The sequence below is a fragment of the Rattus norvegicus genome, chromosome 9 (assembly GCF_021556685.1).
Source record: "Rattus norvegicus strain SHRSP/BbbUtx chromosome 9, alternate assembly SHRSP_T2T, whole genome shotgun sequence".
Taxonomy (NCBI): domain Eukaryota; kingdom Metazoa; phylum Chordata; class Mammalia; order Rodentia; family Muridae; genus Rattus; species Rattus norvegicus.
In genome coordinates, this window is record NC_141542.1 from 114,069,962 (window position 1) to 114,090,560 (window position 20,599).

Consider the following 20,599-nt stretch of genomic DNA (forward strand, 5'->3'; position numbering starts at 1 on the left):
TTTCAACAAATGGTGCTGGTTCAACTGGAGGCCAGCATGTAGAAGAATGCAAATCGACCCATTCTTGTCACCCTGTATAAAGCTCAAGTCCAAGTTGATCAAGGACCTCCAGATAAAACCAGATATACTGAAACTAATAGAAGAAAAAGTGGTGAAGAGCCTTGAATACATAGGCACTGGGGAAATTTTCCCAAACAGAACACCAATAGTTCATACTCTAAGATCATGTATTAACAAGTGGAATTTCATAAAATTGCAAAGCTTCTGTAAGGCAAAAGACACTGTCATTAGGACAAAACAGCAACCAACAGATTGACAAACGATCTTTACCAATCCTACATCATAGCAGGCTAATATGCAATATATACAAAGAACTCAAGAAGTTAGACTCCAGAGAGCTAAATACCTACTAAAATTAAATACCTATTAAAATAGGTACAGATGTAAACAATGAATTCTCAACTGAGGATTATCAAATGGCTGAGAAGTGCCTAAAGAAATGTTCAATATCCTTAGTCATCAGGAAAATGCTAATCAAAACAACCCTGAGATACCAACTCATATGTCCAAATGGCTAAGATCAAAACTCAGGTGACAACAGAAACTGGCAAGGATGTGAAGAATGAGGAATATTCCTCCATCATTTGTGGGATTGCAATCTGGTAAAACCACTCGGAAATCAGTCTGGAGTTGCCTCAGAAAATTGCACCCAGTACTACCTCTGGACCCAGCTATACCTCTCTTGGGCATATACCCAAAAGATTCCCCAACATATAACAAAGACACATGCTCCACTACGTTCATAGCAGCCTTATTTATAATAGCCAGAAGTTGGAAAGAACCCAGATGTCCCTCAACAGAGGAATGGATTCAGAAAGTGTGGTACATCTACACAATGGAGTACTACTCACCTATCAAAAATAATGACCTCATGAAACTTGCAGGCAAATGGATGGAACTAGAAAATATCATCCTGAGTGAGGTAACCCAATCTTTAAAAAAAAACAAAAACAAAAATAAAACAAAACAAAACAACCCACACATGTTATGTACTCACTGGTAAGTTGAAATTAGCCACAAAACTTGGATAACCCAAGATAAAATCCACAGACCACATGACACTTAAGAAGTAGGAAGACTAAAGTGTGGATGCTTCGATCCTCCTTTGAAAGGGCAACAAAAATATTGATAGGAGGAAGTACAAAGACAAAATTTGGATCAGAGATGGAAGGAAAGGCCATCCAGAGACTGCCTCACCTGGGGATCCAGCCCATATATATACAGCCACCAAACCCTGACAGTATTTCTGGTGCCAAGAAGTGCATGCTGCCAGGAGCCTGTTAGAGCTTTCTCCTGAGAGGCTCTGCCAGAGCAGGACAAAAACAGAGGTGGATGCTCACAGCAAAACACTGAACTGAGAAGGAGGTCTCCAGTGAAGGAGTTAGAGAATGGATTGAAGGAGCTGAAGGGGTTTCCAACCCCATAAGAACAACAATACCAACCAACCAGAGCTCCTGGGGACTAAACCATCATCCAAAGAGCACACATGGACAGATCCATGACTCTAGTTGCATATATAGTAGAGGATGGCCTTGTTGGGTACCAATGGGAGGAGAAGCCCTTAGTCCTGCCAAGGCTGAACCCCCAGTGTAGGGGAATGTCAGGGCAGGGAGGTGGGGAGAGGTAGGTGGGTGGGGGAACACCCCCATAGAAGAAGGGGGAGAGGGGATGGGATGGAAATGTAAATAAAAATTTTCCAATTAAAAAATACAATACAAGGAAAAATATCAAAAAAAGGAAAAAAATTAGCAGAAGCAATAGGAGGAGGAGGAGGAGAAGGAGGAGGAGGAGGAGAAGGAGGAGGAGGAGGAGGAGGAAGAGGAGGAGGAGGAGGAGGAGGAGGAGGAGGAAATGTTCCCGATAAAGCTAGAGATAAAGATGAAGTTAAAAATAAAGAATATTGGGGTTGGGGATTTAGCTCAGTGGTAGAGTGCTTGCCTAGCATGCGCAAGGCCCTGAGTTCGGTCCCCAGCTCCGAAAAAAAAATAAAGAATATAACAGTTGGTTTAGTAGAGTTTTAGAATTTGTACTTAGTTTCATCATAATCAAGATAAATTTATTTGTAAAACAATGTATGCACTGGAATAAAATCAGTGGCATAGCAACTGACTTTTGAGTATTAAATGAAAGAATACAGACTTCTGATCAAATATTTTGGGTTGATCAGACATCTACAGACTGGCAAATTTAGCCTCAACTTATAGCTTCTATGTAAAGTATCCATTAGTTAATTATAAAAATAAACTGTAGAATAAAATTTAAAACAAAAATATGAAACATTAAGATACTAGTTATGTTTGAGATGCTGAAGAATTCCATGGATTTTAAGGCAAAGATCATGTTCTACCACTGAGGTACATACCCAACATAAAATATTTTTCATAAAATTATAAAGTATTTTAGAAAATAGGATAAAATATTTTAGATATAGAGCTACACTAATAATTGTTGGCATAAATTTTTGCAACCTACTTTTCATAAGGGTTCAATCTCTCCTCTAGCCCAGTACCCAGCAGAGATAGTGGAAATGTTACTAGGGTATGGGGGAAGTGGATCTGTCCACCGATAGTTCTTTGTGGGTGAGCTTGACCTTCTTTGGCAGCAGTTCAGTCCTTCATCAAACACCAAATATGATTCAGTAGCTGCACACTAGTCCTCTTGGCAGGCAGACACCAAGCAACTTTAGTTCAATTCTGAGGAAACCACCAGGCTCACCAACCAGCCTGAGGTGAGGCCACAGAAGTGGCAAGCTGCCTCAGGAGTCTTGAGAGCAGATTTTGGGCAGTTTCTTTCTATGGCAGCAGCATTCCCTCATGTTGCCTTATGAGTAAGGCAAACCAGTACATTCATGCTGTTAGCAAAGAATAGCCAGGCAGAGAAAACCAAATCAATGGTCAGGGCTAGTCTCCCACTGTCTGCAGGATCATATATATACTCCTTCCTCACAGGTCCTTTCGCATGTTTGCTATCGCAAAACATCCTTTTACCTGAGTCTGCTTCTGGCAAACAGTCTTTCCTGTGTCTGCTCCAACAAAACATTATTTCACCTGTGTGCCCTGGCAAACCATCATTTGACAGAGCTGAGTTTCCAAAGAAATTAGAAGTTCTGCTTCAAATAATCTTTACATGATACTCTAAATATCACAATATATCAAAAAAATAAATTTGGATTTCTTCAAAATTAGAAAAATGCTTCTCAGAAAATTCTATTAAAATAGTAAAAAAAGACACACAACAGTTTGCAAAAGGGAAACTATCATTTGTGAGACAGAGGCAGGCTGTTGGCTGATTGAGTTAACCTGTGTTTTCGGTTTGACTCCAAGTAGTGATCTATTGACATCTGTATCCCAATTTGCTGAGGTTATAGGAAGGTACCATTATGCTTGTCTAGAGGACTTATTTTAAAAGCAGGGCATTAAAATGACTATACACAGTGACCAAATTGTTTCACTCGAGGGACACCAGGATGTTTAAACACATGCAAATCAATATATACAATATAGCACATAAATAGAATGAAGAAAGGCATCAAGAGACATCATCTCAGAAAGAGCCTTGATACAATTGAACACTGTTGCATTTTTAAAGCTATACATAAGGGGCAGGAGCAATGGCTCAGCCTTTAAGAGCACTAGCTGCTCTTCTACAGAGCCTGAGTTCAGTTCCCCAAACTGACTTGGCAGTTCACAACCATTTAGCTCTAATTTCATGGGATCTGATACATTCTTCTGGCCTCTGTGGGCACCATGCACTCAAGAGGTTCATAGACACACATGCAGGCAAAACAGTCAAACCTATAAAATAATAAAACATACAAAAACTATTGATAAATTATATGTAGAGTGGTCATACTTCAACATGTAAAATATTAAAATCTATGTATGACAAACCCATTGTCGATATTAAAACAAATTAAAGAGTGAGTGAATCTCCCATAAAATTAGGACCAAGAAAAGGATGTCTATTCTCAGCAATTCTACACAACCCAGAACTTGACAATTTAGTTAGTGGAATCAAGCAAAAGAGAGACTTTTTTTTAAAGAGATAAAGAGAGTAAGGAAACCAAATTGTACCTGTTTGCAGATGATATAATTCTATATATGTAAAAGTTTAACTGATCTATCAAAAGGCTCTTAGAAATGATAAATCCTGTAAAATAGTAGGCTATAAAAAAAACCAATGACTAAAAATGACAGACATTCTTATACATTCATAGCAAAATCTTTCAGAAAAAAGTAAGAAAAATAATTCCATAAAAATATTGTAAAGTCAGGGGTGGTTGAACAGTCCTTTAATCCCAACAGTCAGGATTGACAGGCAGGCTGACCTGTGAGTTAGAGGCCAATGTGGTCTACATAGTGAATTCTGGGGAAGCTAATGCTATGTGGAGAGACTTGACTTAACAAACAAACAAATGAAAATACAACACCATCATCACCACCAACAAAACCAAAAGAAAGAAATGAAACCAAATAAAAAAAACAATGACCAGAAACAACAACAACAAAAGCAAACCAGATTATCAACAAAATAAACCAACATCTACACCCAAACATCCCAAACTACACGGTAAGAATGAAAGTAGCCAAGGAGAAGGAGGAGCTCCATGATGGAAATTATAGCACCAGGAGAAAGAAACTGAACACGTTAGAAGTTGCTGAAATTACCACAGTTTAAAGTGTTTTATAGAAACTCAATACAAGCCATACCAAATTTCCAATGACATTGACACTATAACCTATATAAAATGTAAATCAAGAGTAAATCAAAAGTACTTTGTGATCTATCTCATCACGATCAGAAGAGCTACCGTAAGAAAAAGTATGTGCCTCTGAGAGTCTGAGAGAATGAATTCCTAGCTCACTGTCAGGAATGACATTTGTGTTGCCATTATGGAAAACTGTTTCATGAAAAAAACTAAAAATAGAGCTAAACTATGATCTACACTTATCATTTCTGAGCAAAAGCCAAAGCAAGCTGATGAATCAAACATGTACAATGCATTTTGAGCATCTTCGCCTTCGAGAATTTGCCCCTAACACTTCTCATATAGAACCCTGCTTTTGACCCCCTCCAAGCTACCTATCCTTTTTTCCCTTTCTTTCTTTCTTTCTTTCTTTCTTTCTTTCTTTCTTTCTTTCTTTCTTTCTTTCTTTCTTTCTTTCTTTCCTTCCTTCCTTCCTTCCTTCCTTCCTTCTTTCTTTCTTTCTTTCTTTCTTTCTTTCTTTCTTTCTTTCTTTCTTTCTCTTTTTCTTTCTTTTAATTAATCCACTGAGTTCAGTTTGTGCTGGTCATGTGCACACAGATATGGATGTAGACCTTCTACTAGAGCATGGTGTACCTACTAGGAGCCACATTCTTACACACACCACACACACACACACACACACACACACACACACACACACACACAGAGAGAGAGAGAGAGAGAGAGAGAGAGAGAGAGAGAGAGAGAGAGAGAGAGAGAAACATAAATCTCCTGACACTTCCTCTTTCGGGAGCTTTCATCTATCCCTAGCTCTTCAGCTACTAGGGAAGGGAAATGGAACCAAAAATATTTCCATTTTTAAACAAACCTAACTCTATGTCCATTTTTAAAGCCCACCAAAACCACCTTATTCTAGAGTATATCTATCTTTGGACGTCTGGATTTCCAAAAGTGTGGGCAATGTACCAGAAGCTACGCTTGCAGAGAAGACTGCCTCAAAGGGCCCTCAAAGGAATGAGTGTGCTTGAGGAAGAGCATGCGGGTCTTGGTAGTGATAACAAAACATTTAATTGTTATTTGTTTATAAATCTTAGCTTTTTGAGTAAATGTGGCTATTTCTCTGGACATAGAACTGAGAAATCAGCAACCAGGTGGACTCTGGGCCTGTAGATATTAAATAATGAACATGTGAAATAATATGCATTTTCAAGAGGTCATGTTACATGCTTTCTGGAAGATTGAAACTGGGGTAAATAGAGCCATCCCCTCATAAACTGTTAGATTATTGCCACTTAGAAGAGAGATGATTATATTTTCTTTTACCTCTTGAAATTGAATCTATTACAAGTATCTGTTAACAAAGCAAGGGGTGGGGGTTGAACAAATGACAGCAAGAATTGCAAGTGGCTATGTATTTTAGAAGTCTTCATGAGACTGAAGGCACCAGAAATATAACTTAGCACCTAAGTCATTTGACGAGCTAATGGCTTAAAATGTAAGAAAATCAGAAAGGATGCTTTTCTCAAAATTAAATATTAGATCATTTCTAGAGTATCATTGCAGTGATCTAAATACAAAGACTCAAAGGTTTTATATTTAAAATCATATATATATATATGATTTTAAAAGTTGGCTACTCACTTATAATACATTACATGAAATTTCTTGCCTTCTTACATGTCCAAAGTCTGTAGTTGGATGGCAAGAGACATTGCAGGTTGAGCACCACATACAGTAGTATGCAGTCTGTGTTCTATTGTCCTCAGGGAATGACATTATTTTCTAAAATACTGAGAAAAACTACAATTGATAGGGACAACTAATGAAAGAAGGCAATCAGTTTTAATCAATATTTACTGCTGTAAATATCATACCTAAAACTTGCCTTCACACACACATGCACACACACACACACACACACACACACACACGCATGGATACACACACACTCCCCACACACATACACACAATATCTCGATATGGTGGGCTAAAGGAACCCACCTCACTCCATTGAATTTTTTCTTTCACAGACCTATTGAAAACGTGCAAAGGCATAAAGATCTCAGCAATAATAGGGATAGATAATCCATGACAATAGGTACTCAATGGTTGACACAAGCATTGTCTTAGGCATCTTTTGAGGTAGGGTTATATGGAAGAATAATTGGGTAATGGCAATGAGTGGACAAAGCATTGATATGAAGTGTGTGGACAAAGCAATGTCCTAATGAATTAAGGTATCTAGGAAAAACTAAGTGACATCAGTAATTAAAAATGATCATAGTTTTGATTTATATCCTTAAATATGTCAAAGAAAAAATTAGGTTAGGAATACACACTCTCACATCTTTGCATGAAATGCTTGATTTCTGTGGGATCTACTCCATTGCAGTATATTTGAGAGCACAATCACCTCCATTGTCAGGGAAGCCTCCAGATAAGGCCTATTTCCCTTCAGTCAAATGCCCTATTTTATGAGCTAATAGGACTGGGAACTTGAATCCACTAGGTTGGCTGTTTGTATCTTTCCATTGCCTGACACCACATTATCTTAACTGCAAGGTAGTAAGTAGGCATCGTGAGGTCATAATATAAATAACAGATTCTAATTAGGATTCTAACATATCTATTTTGTAAATTTGGATAAATGTTTCTTAGTCTTAGTTGTTTCAACTACAAAATGAAAACAATTTCTCCATGGCAGGGCTGTTATGGGATAAAGAAGGTAACACTTCAGTAGTTATTGACTTTATTTTCTTCTTTTCTCTCTCACCGAACAAGAGAATATGATTATATTATTTTGTTAAATACTTTGATTATTATAATTTTCTTACAATATTTGAGAGAAAAATGAACAAACAATCATTTTGACTCTTTGATATGGTTGTACATAAAAATAATGCCACATTTTATAGTGTTTGTGATCTTTTGGTGTGCTTCTTTTACTTTCTTACATTAACTTAGTTTTCAGAAAAAAAGTTGTATAATGATTACTTCTAAAATATAAATGTTTGGCTTATGTGTCTTCTATCTGTGTATGGCTTCATGTAGACAGTCACTGTCAAACAGTATAAAGGGAATACACAGTGAAGCCCTGGGCCCTTGCATTGGCTTTACTTGTACTGTTCCATTTTTGTGCAACAACAAAGAAACCTCTTATAATTTTCAAGTGTATTCATACTAATTAAAGCTTACATTCTATGTCTTGGAAGTATCACATATTTACTCATTAAAACAAAACAACAACAAAATAAACAAAAACCCAACAAGAATAGTCAGCAACATATCTGTAGGGGGGAAAAAAGAAACTAAATAGATTAAATGAAACTCAGTCTCTAAATCAAACCTGAATTGGATCTGATATTTACAGGAAAAACTTTGTCTACCCATGTAATTCCAAATGTATCTATTACTTCACTCTTTTTTTTTTTTTTTTGGTCTTTTTTTCGGAGCTGGGGACCGAACCCAGGGCCTTGCGCTTCCTAGGCAAGCGCTCTACCACTGAGCTAAATCCCCAGCCCCCCAAATGTATCTAAAGGAAGTAGTTCTTGACGAGTTAGGAATTGATGGCTATTCTGCGCTCTGGAATTTGATGAATGGCAAAGGCAGTTGATCATTAAATTTAAATTTGCTTAGAACAATTTTTTTAATCATGTGATATTTCCAAAGGACAGATGACTCTTAAAAAGTGCAACAAAACTAAAAACTAAAATAACTACTGGAATTTAAATCAGTGTCGTAATTTCCTTTCGATTTAATCTTGACATCAGATATCTAAAATTGGTCACACCACATGTCATACAGAGTCATATTTAGCCCAGGGAAGTTTAAGAAGATTCTGGGTAAATGAAAAAAGTACAGACACGACGATGGTAGGCAAGTGAGGGTAAGAACCCACACTTTTCAAACTTCCAAAACTTCCGTGAAAGTTGCTATTGCATCCTCTAGGGAGAAGGCTCATATTTGCATCTTCCCTCTCCTCACCAGCATCCACGTGTCCTTTAAGAGCAGCATCAAGACATACCAAACAGCATTTCTGATTCATCAAGTGTCAAAACTGGAGAGCAACCATGTGATGTAACCCATTCATTTCACTAAAGTAGACACTGAGATTCAGAAGTGAAAAATGGAAGGATTCCAGCTATTGAAAAGGTTGTGCAAATTAGACAAGAAATTAATCTCATCAAGTCCATATTAACCTCACTTAGATCAAGTTCCTACAGCTATACCGGACACTGGGAAGACAGGATGTGAAAGGCAATATGAACATAGAAAACTATTGAGATGTTTCCAAGGGTTAGTTTGATCCCAATGCAAAGTAATGAAATTTGTGATTTACCCAGTCAAAATCTATCAACACCATTGCTTAATCTATTGAAACTTGTCCTAAAAATTTATCTTGAAAGATAAGAGTATAAGGAAGGCTTTAGGCAAGACTACTGCACTTGAGAAAGACTGAATATAACTCTAGTGAAATACATAATAAAACTATTATTAAGTTTTAAGGTAAACTCATGTAAGAGCAGCAAACAATGATGGGTGTAAGCGATTATTATATTTTTGTTTGCTAATTGTCACCTATCACATTAATTCCCCCTGCCCCAGAGGTGAGGGTATAGCAGTTTTTATCATTCTTAACAAGGATGTTTCAAAGTCATGGCATCTAGATGGCAGAAAAAAGTACATTCTATGGATGTAACATTGGCAAGAGACAAATTAAAAATGAGATTTATATCTCAAATTAACAGAAAGTCTATGTCTCAAATTGCTTCACATCAATATGAAGGTGAAGGCTGTTGGTCTAGGCTTTTGTACAATAGTGAAGTAAGTTACAAACAGTATCGATACCATCTTGCAAGACAGGAGCTCAAGAAACTTGTGTCTTACAGTCAGAGTCTCAAGGCATTTGGTTTTAAGTTACGTAATTATTATTCTACTGTTACCTTGTTCTCTAAAGCAACAATTACTCTGCGTAATATTTATACTTTTGCAGCATTTTCCCACAGACTACCCAATTTGTGCTTTACAACCAGGCTGAGGAAGAGAGACTGTAATTATCTTCAGTAACAGAAACACTAATCGAAAAGCAGAGGGATTAAATAATGCTCTAAATAATTAGATTAGCATCCAGGTTTCCCAATGTTATTAGCGAATGAGTTAAAGATACAGCTAAACAATTGTCCAATGTTTTTCAAGTTTTATGTCAAGAACAAAGGATTTAAAAGAAGCAAAGTTCCTGCCTGCAAATAGCTTGCTTCCCGATGTGCCAGGGGGAATGAAAATGAATTATTAGATGGACTATGAAGGAAGAACAACAAAGTAACTAGAGAGATATAACCTGTCAGGTGAGCCCATGTGCTATTTTGGATACAAAGTTTGGTAAAGCCTTTTCCAAATAGTAGCCATGTGTGCTGAGAACTAGGAGGTAAAATGACATTTCTTACAGAGGGGATTATGCAGATAGGTGTATGTACATGTGCAGATGTGTGGCATAGCCCATTAACCACTTAGTATGTGTCATACACAGATAGCTTTCTCAGTCTTGATCATTTCATCTTCATGGAATCCTTGTGATGTAGCTACTGTTATTTTTCACATAGTGCACAGATCTTAACTAAATTAGTCAACGTCACTCAGCTAGGACGTGGCAGGGCTGCAGACACAGTCTACTTGCAAGGCAGTATTGGCTGTGGACTGCATATCTATCGTTGTTGGAGAAGCAGAAGAAAGTGTGGTCAAAGCATGAGAAGAAGGCAGCATGGAAAAAAAAAAAAACCGATGTCAAAACAGATATCCGGAGGAAGAAAAATGGGGATTGTGGGTAATCGGAATGTCAGAATGTTAGTCTGCAAATAATGAGATTCCGTCAGTGTTCTCATAGGGAAAGGACAACATGTGACTTACCCACATATTCTTGTTTTCTATCTGTAACGTTTGATATTCGTGCTCAGAAACTGCTCCATGAACAACTACAAGAGAAGCTACAAGAGAAGAAAAGGTGGTAGTTAGGAATAATTTAGGGGAGATCCTTTATACATCGGCAAACTGCAGAAACTTCCTGGTGAAATACTGGCAAGGAAATCTTCATTACATCAAAGCACTGTCGTTTCTAATTCTGCTAGCAAGGTCACAATTTGTACCAAACAATCAATGCATTTCACTGGAATAGTTTTCAGAAGCACTCTCCTATAAAAAGTGAAAGTGGACCTCGACTTCCTTGTTCATTAAATATATTAGAACCTTTATAGTTTCCGATAGTGTCTCGCTACTGCAAAGCATATATTATGTATAAATAAGTCAAGAACATTAAAGGAAGACCTAAAATGTTTAAATCAAGAAATTTTCAAAATTCAATTGTAGCACTTCTATAACTTCAATTTTGTACTGAAAAGTGGTACATTTACAAAAGGTCCCCTAGGTAGCCACTTTATTTGAACCCATGGCTAACTCATCCCTGGGATCACAGTTTACTATGGTTTTATAGCAGCCGCAGCTATTCAAAGCGTTGACACGTCACCGAAGATATTTATGTCTCTCGCAGGACAGCATGTTTATAATTGTGAGCAAACACAACATCCTGTACGGGATGATCAGAAATACCGCAATCCGTTTTCCGAGCACGCAGAGATTAGGTTGATATTTAGTGCACAGTTGGGAAAGAATCAAATGCACACATTCAAAGTCAGGCAGAGTTAAAATATGCACATGACCTATAGTTTTAGCTTTAAAATATCAAGGTTCCGGCAGTTTTAGAAGTTCACGCGAGCGAGTTTATAACCTTTCAGCATCTTGAAAACAGAAATACTTTTTTCCATCATAGACTCAGTGAATTTCAAGTCCAACAAGTTGCTTAATGGCTGGATACAGCATGTGCAAGTATCTTTCCTAATGGAAAAGTCAGCCAAATAAAGACCCTTAAGATTAACACACTGGAAAGATTGCGCCAATTGAGATCAACTCAACACGCTTTTCTGTAGGCAAGAGAGGGCTTTCAGCGACGTTTTAAATGGTATTAGGGCGGTGAAGTGATGACATTACAATTACCATATGGGAAGGAACACTTATGCTACTTCTCTTCCTCCTTATTTGCATCACTTCCTCAGTACAGTTGGTGGCCTTCTTACAAGCAGAAGGGCCCACTCAGCATATCCAGTATGAGGTAAGGCGCTTCCTACTTGTAAGCTTACATCTGGCAAAGACTGAAGATGGGTGTGTCAAGAGCCCAGAGTGTTACACAAGGACCTTGCTTGTTTGAGTAACGAACGATATGAACACTTTTATTCCCGAAAGAAATGTCTCCTTTCTTTGTTCTCAGACTTTGGCCAAAAACATCTTTCTTTAAGAAGGTAGATAGATGTTGTCTTTGTTTCACAAATCTTAATCCCAGTTTGTCTTTTATTTTAGTTTTGCTAAACACTCTCGATTTTTAATGTCAAACCTATGCTGCTGTTCTTGCTTGACTCTCAACCCTTTCTGGGAAGTGTATCCTCTGGAGTTGGATTGTGAGAGCAGCTTTGGCAGAGTCCAAAAGAAGGAAGCAAGGTAATTCTATGCCAATTAAATTCATCAATATCTTAGTTGGTTTTTTTTTTTTTCAATTTCTGATCTAACTGCTCCTAGACTATGCCCCTGTATCTGGTTTGTATACGTGCTAAGGGATCATTCTGACCTGGACATTCTTAGTACTGTGGTGTGTGCACTGGGGATTTGGGATAGTTTCAGTGTGTTGTGATTTCATGTTTATAAATTATTGCTTTGTTCCTGTACTAATTCTCAAGATGAGAAAAGATAGGTATAACTCTGTTGCTATTCATAGGGAAGCATAATTATTCACAAAATCCCTGTTCTTGCTTTTTGAGCATTGGGAATAAACAAACAAATACTGGAAGTGTTTTATGAATTTTCAAAGATCTCCAAGACCAAGTGTAGTTTATTTTTTATTGATTTTTAACAATTACAAATTCTTAAAGCTTAGCCTTCACCTCTAGGCTTTTTTAATTAGATATGTATTACATATCCTAACTGTTGCTAGAACTTTCATGATTTTTTTAAAAGTTTTATGAGAAAGAAAAAAATGCTTTATTCTGGTGTTTAGAAGTCATTTTCCTTAAAGGGAGGAGAGAAAATTCAAAGAAAGGTTTTACTTTCCATGCCTGAGGCCAGAGTTTGATGTGTACCACAATAATAAATGAATAAATAAATCTATAAGCCTCTTTATATTACTTAGTTTTGATGTTATTTCTACCTGTAGTGATATAGTGTGGCATTTTCATCACCTAGTATTAAAATATTTTAAAATGCCATAATTTTTTAAGTCAAGATTTTACCTTGACTAAAAGTAATCGTTTGCTAACAGTTTAATTATAAGAAGTCTTAGGTTCTTATTTTATTAAACAGAGAATTATAGGGTAATTTATAGTGGATAATACATGTGGGAGAAAATATAAAGCTCCCTAATCGTTGGGCTGGCTGATTTTATAGTAGACCTGGGTTCGGTTCCTAGCACCCACATTTTAGCTCACAACTACAAGTCTAGTTCCGGTGGCTCTGATGCCCTCTCTTCTGGCCTGTCCTGGCACACTTCATACCTGCAGAGGTCAGCCATACATACAGGCAAAACATTTGAATAGGTAAAATAATAAATAAATCTTTAAAGGAAATAACATCCGAAAGTCTTTCCTTTCCAGAGGTTCGACGTCTTCCAAATTGAAGGTGTTGTTACTCGTTGAACGAGAGAGACATGACTTAGACCTACTCTAATCTTTTATGGGGATTAATTCAGAGCCCCCTAACGTGTTTCTTCACCTCTCTCTCATTTGTCCACGGCATCCCCTAGCTCACAGCTTTACTAGAAAGCCTTGTCTCAGAGATATCATCAGATAGCAACGTAACTGTAAAAGCGCGCAGGTGGCTCACCTCCGTTTTCACGTGTCCTCTATTAAGCTGTTTAGCCTCCCACTCCCACGTGACGTTTACTCTCATGCCTGACGTTTTTTCCTTTGTCTTTCATGAACGATTGTTTTATCTAGCATCCAGATCTAAACTTTCAACACGCGCATCTTCCTTATAGACTTTCCTCTTCCCCTAATTATTATATTTTGTTCTTCACTTATTGGGATGTTTGTAACTTTACCCTTTTACCTATGGAAATAATTCCTCGTACGTCTGGGGGAAAAGCATGTACGCTTTTGCTGTGTTTCACCATATTCTACCTTATTGAAGGGAGAGCTTATCTCATCTACTAAAATTCCTGATGGGTTATTCATACCTCAAAATGTCGAATTTTTCCCTCTCAACATTCTAACTGTTCCATAAATACTTGTTGGTTGAATATTAAAAGCGTCTTTCCGCAGCTTTTTTTATTTATTCACTGATGTAATTTAAAGACATTTTGTGGTTTGAAAGAACTTTTAACTGTAACCACTATAACGCTGATGGCTGTTAAATACATTCAAATAAATAAAATCTGAACATTTCATTAGATGTTACATGCATTTTTAATGAGGTAACAAGAAAATCTTTCAGTAAAATCTATTTGTAATTTTGTATAAGTGTTCATCACTTAGGATTCTTTTTTTATTGGATTTTTTATTTACATTTCAATTCACTTAATTGTTTGTCACTTAGGGTTCTTGATCCCTTCTCAAAAGCGCCTCACGTGGTCCTTTCTTATCTAGAGCAGAAATACCAGGAAGAGGACAGTGGAAAACCTTCTCATTCTGAAGTGAGAGAACAGGAGACACTCTATGTGGCATGGTGTTTGCTTTTAATTTTGGTGATGTTGGAGATAAGGCATGTATTTAAGTGCATAATTCCATAGCCCCAGGAAAAGTGAACAGAGAACACATACTTTGGACACATTTGAGAAATTTTCCACCTCATTGGATTTTACCCAGTCAAAGGGTTTAATGGCCATGTCTAGTAGGTTTGTGAATTGATGACACATGGGTTTCTATTAAGGACTCCAAGATAGACAGGAACAGAGTAGAAACATGCAAAAGACAGTACAGGAAAGGGAGCCACTCAGCGTGACATTATGCCCAGGTCCACTCTCTGTCTCTCTATTTCACGTATGTGCACACTCCTTTACTGTGATTGTAAAATAAAATGTACTCAAAGCCAGCTGTGAACAATAGCCATTTATGAATTGCACAGAGTCTGTAATGTGGGAACGCAGCTCAGAGGTATTGTGAGTCAGCTTATCTTTCAAACATCATCCCTTTGACCTCTTCTGGAAGACCTGCATCCCAGTGTCTGAAATGGGTTACAGATTTCTATGAACCCAATCACCCCATTCTTCTCACTGCCTCTTTGTTTCTGTGTCTTTCTGTCTTTGTGTCTCTTTGTGTCTCTGCATCTATCTGTCTCTCTCTCTCTCTCTCTCTCTCTCTCTCGTATATGTGTGTGTGTGTGTGTGTGTGTGTGTGTGTGTGTGTGTGTGTATGTGCTTGAGAGAGAGGAGTAGGGAGGGACTGAGAAAGGGAGAGGGAGAGGGAGAGGGAGAGGGAGAGCGGGAGGGGGAGAAGGGGAGGGAGAGGGGGAGGGGGAGAAGGGGAGGGAGAGAGAGAGGGAGGAGAGGGAGAGATTGACCACATGGCACCTTCAGGGCTAGCAAGTCTTTTTTTTTTATAAAGGACCTCCATAGCTTGCTCAGTTAGAAATGGAATTGCTGTATTTTATCTGGCTTTAGAAGTTACGTCACTTATTATTTGTCATGTTTGTCACAAATTCCTGCTTGGGCGGGGGGAGTCAAAGATTATTTTTGGAAAGGAAATAGAAAGGAACACATAGGGCCATGAGTCTCACCAGGGTGGTTGTAATCAATACGATCTAATACAGCAAATAACTTGAAACATAATCTTATGCCATAATTTACGATTGAAAATTTAAACATGTTGCTTTGAGGGTCCATCATTTTAGCTTTATATTCAATTATTTGATATAATTTAAGGTTTAAGCCTTTTGTTTGGTGAATTCCAGCATTTCGCCTATGCTTAATCGCAACAAGCAACATTAAATAGAGATAATTAAATAAGTATGTGCTCTTGCAATAATTTCTGCAGAAATAATGACCCACGTAGAAACTATTTTGAATTTCAAATCAGGCTAAAGTTGATTTCTTTTGGCTGCCCTGATTCAGCAGATGCTAAGCAAGCTTAGGAGAACTATCTAATTTCAGCATATGATCTTCAGAAATGAAGCAATTGTGAGGGGCTATGTGGCCTTCAGAGATAAAATTAAGCCCTTTCTCACAAAGCCCTTTCTTTCTAAGATGTGTGCTACTCCCAGCATACGGTCTCATTAATACCTATCTGCTTTCCATGATGCCCTGGGTGGTCACAACATCATTACTGAGAACCTACCTCGTGCAGCACATGCGTTTTTCTTAATTGCTTTTCATAGAGATGAGTGCTTTCTCAAGGCTGAAGGCATTGGGTGAGATAAAGACTGCTATTGAGCTAATCAGAGCATGTGTAGGGAGGTGAAAGGGTCAATGGTTTTCTCAGAACAGAACCTTTTCTAGTCTCCCTTTTCTCTCTTAAAATGCCAGTCTACTTTGCAATCCTTCACATGTGCTTCTTATTGTTTGCATTATTCTCTGCCGAATATTCATTTTTATCCTTCCAAGCAAGACTCTCTAAAGTACACAAATACACATATACTAGGCTTATCAAGGGATGGGATTGCTATTTTTAGTATTTTCAGTTAATAGACCGCACTCCTTGTAGGAAACATTTGTTCTCTATCCTTATGAATATTGCAGAAAAAAATTGTATGTTTTTTTTTGCCAACCTCTAAATGTATATTTTATGGAACTGACAGCAGAGTGTACTGGAGCATGCAATTTTAAGTTTCTAGAATAATTATGTTTCTGGAATGTGGTATAATCTGAACGTTTTAAGAGGAATAGTGATAAATCATTTCTGTAGCTCTTAATGTCGATGATTGATATCATCTGTCCTTCTAAGCGTGCTTTTATTACCTGCTACAGTTAGTTTTCTGCACTTTAATCTTATATAACTTACTAAAATTTTGCATAGAGCTGATTCAAGTGAAATGACATCATTCACCAAATAAATGAAGTAGTCCTATAGCTTCTAATACTCTTCTCAAAGATTAAGCATTTGCATAGATTTTTTTTGTGGAGGTGCAAAAGAGAAGTGACGTTTCGATTATGCACATTCCCAGGAGATTAAAGAAGAGAACCACCAGTGTTCTGAGAACAACAGTTTGAGGCAGCTCAAACAGGGTCAGTTATGACCACACTTTTCTTAACCTCAATCTACATTCCATGGCCCAGTGACATCAGAAATGGGTCCTGTGCTTTCTGCCAAAATTCAGCTAAAAATTTATGCTGCTGGTCATAAACAGTGAGAACAAGAAGAAGGCAAAAGATAGAAAAAATGAAACAAACATGAGGTAGGAGTCCAAGAGATTAAATATACTAATGAAATGTCTGTGTTGTTTGGTAATCTGTATGGGTGTAAAGGGAAATTTCAGCCATAAGAAAATAAAAATCATAAGCTGTTAGTATTTAGCATTGTTGCAATTTTCTTATTCCCCCTCACAATCGCCCATTTACATTTTTCATCATTCAGTGTTTTCAAATGTCTTATAGATGTCTAGGCTATATCAGGTCTTGTCTTGTTTTACTGATGTCTAGGCTACACCAAATCTTATTATAAAGTTTGTGTGAATAATAATGTTCTCCATTGGTTTTTCACTAGAAATATCATATTTCTCTATTCAATAACAATGACGCTTATGATTTAGGGGATATCTAGTATATCCCAGTATCGTTGCCTCATGCATTTATACATGGATGTGAATCATTTCTATCTTAGTTTCCATATTGTAAATTGAGGTTCTCACTTCTCCCAAGTCCGTCCCTGTTTTCTATTTTCTCACCTCAGACCACATCTTAAAGGGACAGAGCGTGGGCAGGCATGGACTCTGTGCTTCCTCTTTTCTCCTGGTGCTCTGGCCAGCAATACTGACCTTCCCAGGTATCTTCCTTCCCCTCCAACGAACCATGGCTCTCTTTTCTCACATATCAAGTTGCTCATCACTCATATCCATGTACCTCAATATTAGTGATTCACAAAACCCCTTTTCTGTAAAAAGAGCTATAGTGTGACGCCTAGAATAAAATCAGCTTATTGGGTTATTCTAGGAATAGAAAGAAAAGAAAAGGGGGTTGGGGATTTAGCTCAGTGGTAGAGCACTTGCCTAGGAAGCGCAAGGCCCTGGGTTCGGTCCCCAGCTCCGAAAAAAAGAACCCCCCCCCCAAAAAAAAGAAAGAAAAGAAAAATACTGAATCAATCAAAACAGACTTTTCTAGCACCGTCACATATTCCCAGTTCTGTTTCTATCCATACTGAAAGAGGAGTTATAGTCAGTGTGCTCAAGGGCTTAGACACAAACATAAAAATATCTTAAGGCAAAGTTTTAATTAAAATGTTAGACATTAGCTGTGTCATATTTTGTTTTGTTTTGTTTTTTTTCCTGTGATTTTCACAGATGTAAAACTGTGGCAGGAAGATCAGGGCTAGCCTGGTCTGCACAGTGAGTTCCAGGCTAGCCAAGACTACGTAGTGAGACCTTGTCCCAAAACAATAAGAAAAATAAGTGTAATTAATAAGTTTGTGTGTTCTATTTTTTCATCAACAGTATCAGAATATACACCACATTATTTCTTCTTAAGGGTATGTGGTATCTTTTAATTCATTGAAATTCTTTCTACTTGTGGTATACCCATTAATGAAATTGCATTGAGTAAAAACAAAAAAGTGTAAAACTCATTCATCTAGGGATGCTTGAGGTTCATTTTGTCTCCAGATAGTTTTTATAGCAAATTTAACGTTTGCTATCATTTGTGAGATGTGTATGATTTCAGAGCAGAAGAAAGGGAGAGTGAGCTTTGGCCAGGGAAACCTGCAGTTTCTCAAGGACTCGGTTTTTCCTGATTTATATACATGCTCACAGATTTCATGTGGCACGTGTCAGAGTGATAGCATTCGGCAAGCCCTATTAGAGCTTCAGTGTGAGTGTCCTCCTACTCTCTGACCAGAGCAAATGTGCCAAAGTCAATGGGTGTGACACTGTATTGCCTCAGCCTGTTAGTATGTACAACTGACCTCCCGTAAGCTCAGGAACGCACTGTTGGTGTTGCTCAGTTCCACAGTGCGCATTTGGAGGGAGCCTATGGCATCGCTGGCATGCAATTTGTATGGAGCTTGAAGCATTTCATCTATTTGAGGTTCTTCTGTTTATCTCAGTGTGGGAGCTGTTTATTCTTCAAATCTTGGTTGGCAATATTATTATTCTTTTAATAGTACTGCCCTTTAAATAAATTCTCACGTTTCCGAGAAAGGCTGCCAGATATTTCTTTTTTTATGTCAATACTTTATTTGTAATTTTTGGTAGAAAAATACCTTTAAAATTTAATGTAGGATACACAAAACTTAAGAAGTAGAAACAGCCCTTGATAAGCAACTGGAGATTTGCAGGATTGGGTCTTTGTTCTTTAGAAAGCTGACAGACTACTTATATATGTGAGACAGGCAATGTGTTAGGGTCCCAGGGTGCCCATTAAGCTTCCTAAGTAACAACTGAACTTCACCAGGCTCTCAGTACTTTGAGTAGATAGATGGTTGATGTTCAGATTCAAATGCTACTCCTGCCTGAAGGCCTTTTTTTTTTAAACACTGGGATGGCTTGTAAATCCACTGAATGTAAGAGAGCAAAAGTGACTGTTATTCACCAATTAAATCCTTTCCTCCCACTGCAGAAATAAATCATGTACTTTAGTCAATGAGGGAGATCAACCTCCAGGATAACAACCAGCTGTGGTGGCAGATGGGAAACAAAGAGAACGTCCAGGCAAAAGATACAACTGGCTGAAAGGGAGGAGGGAAGTAGATTCAAGTTGTCAGTGCGTGTTCCCTGAAGGGCATGTCCCCTAAATTTCCCACATAAGCTGTAGACACACGGGCTGAGTTGGAAAGCAATTCGAGTCACTTGGGATGTCTTCGGAGTTGGAATGGAACATTCTGTAGGCCATGTCCCCAGGGCAGACAGAAAGAGTTCTTTAGTTTCTCTCAACTTCCAGTAACTCTTAAGGGAAAGTCTCTGAGATGGTTGTTGGGTGACATATTATGGTATAATTGGTGATTGGGAGCATTGTGGATATAATCCAAAGAGCATTAGAATAATAAATCCAAGGCAGATAGTGTAACAGAGATTAAGTTAGTAAGGTTTTGGGGGGTGGTGCTTAAGAAACACCACTGCCAGCAGCACTGAAAGAGACTACATCTGTGACTGAATAATTTAGGTCAGACGTCGCTCAGAACGTCTACATTTTAAAAGTTGTGTTCATACACAGTTCTGTCTTTTCACATGTGCACTTATCAGTAATGGTGGGGGGAAAGAATTCTGCCTGTGTTCATCAGCAGAGCGGGGATAGACCAGGAAGCGAGGAATAGTGAATTAATACTGGAATTTCCCCTCATAAATAGTTGCCCCTTCCCGCCTGATTCCTGCCTTATGAATACTAGGGTTGCTTTATCCCTGCTGTGGAACATGGTGTCTCCAGGTTCTTGATTGAATCTGAAGAATCTCTGATGGTCCTGTCGTACGTTCAGTCGCCTTACCTACGGCCTGATGGGTCTTTCTGGGTCAGCAGTAGAAAAAAAGCAATCCAAGAAATTCCTCCTTTTAAAATGGTATTCTTAGGATAATCCAGTGTTTTCAGTATTTTATATCAAAGGGCACTGCAAGAATAGCTCACAGGTTTGCAGCCTTGAAGAAGCATGGGGTAGGAGCTTCAGA

At 37.9% G+C, this 20,599-nt stretch overlaps 1 long non-coding RNA gene across 1 annotated transcript in view; it reads left to right on the plus strand.

Annotated features, from left to right (window-relative positions):
* The first annotated feature begins 12,025 nt into the window (after positions 1-12,025).
* LOC148003868 (uncharacterized) overlaps positions 12,026-20,599 on the plus strand; it is a 71,667-nt gene continuing 63,093 nt past the window's right edge. The window contains exon 1 of the long non-coding RNA XR_015629765.1: positions 12,026-12,310. This is a non-coding gene — a long non-coding RNA (uncharacterized LOC148003868). The remainder of the gene's footprint in view (positions 12,311-20,599) is intronic.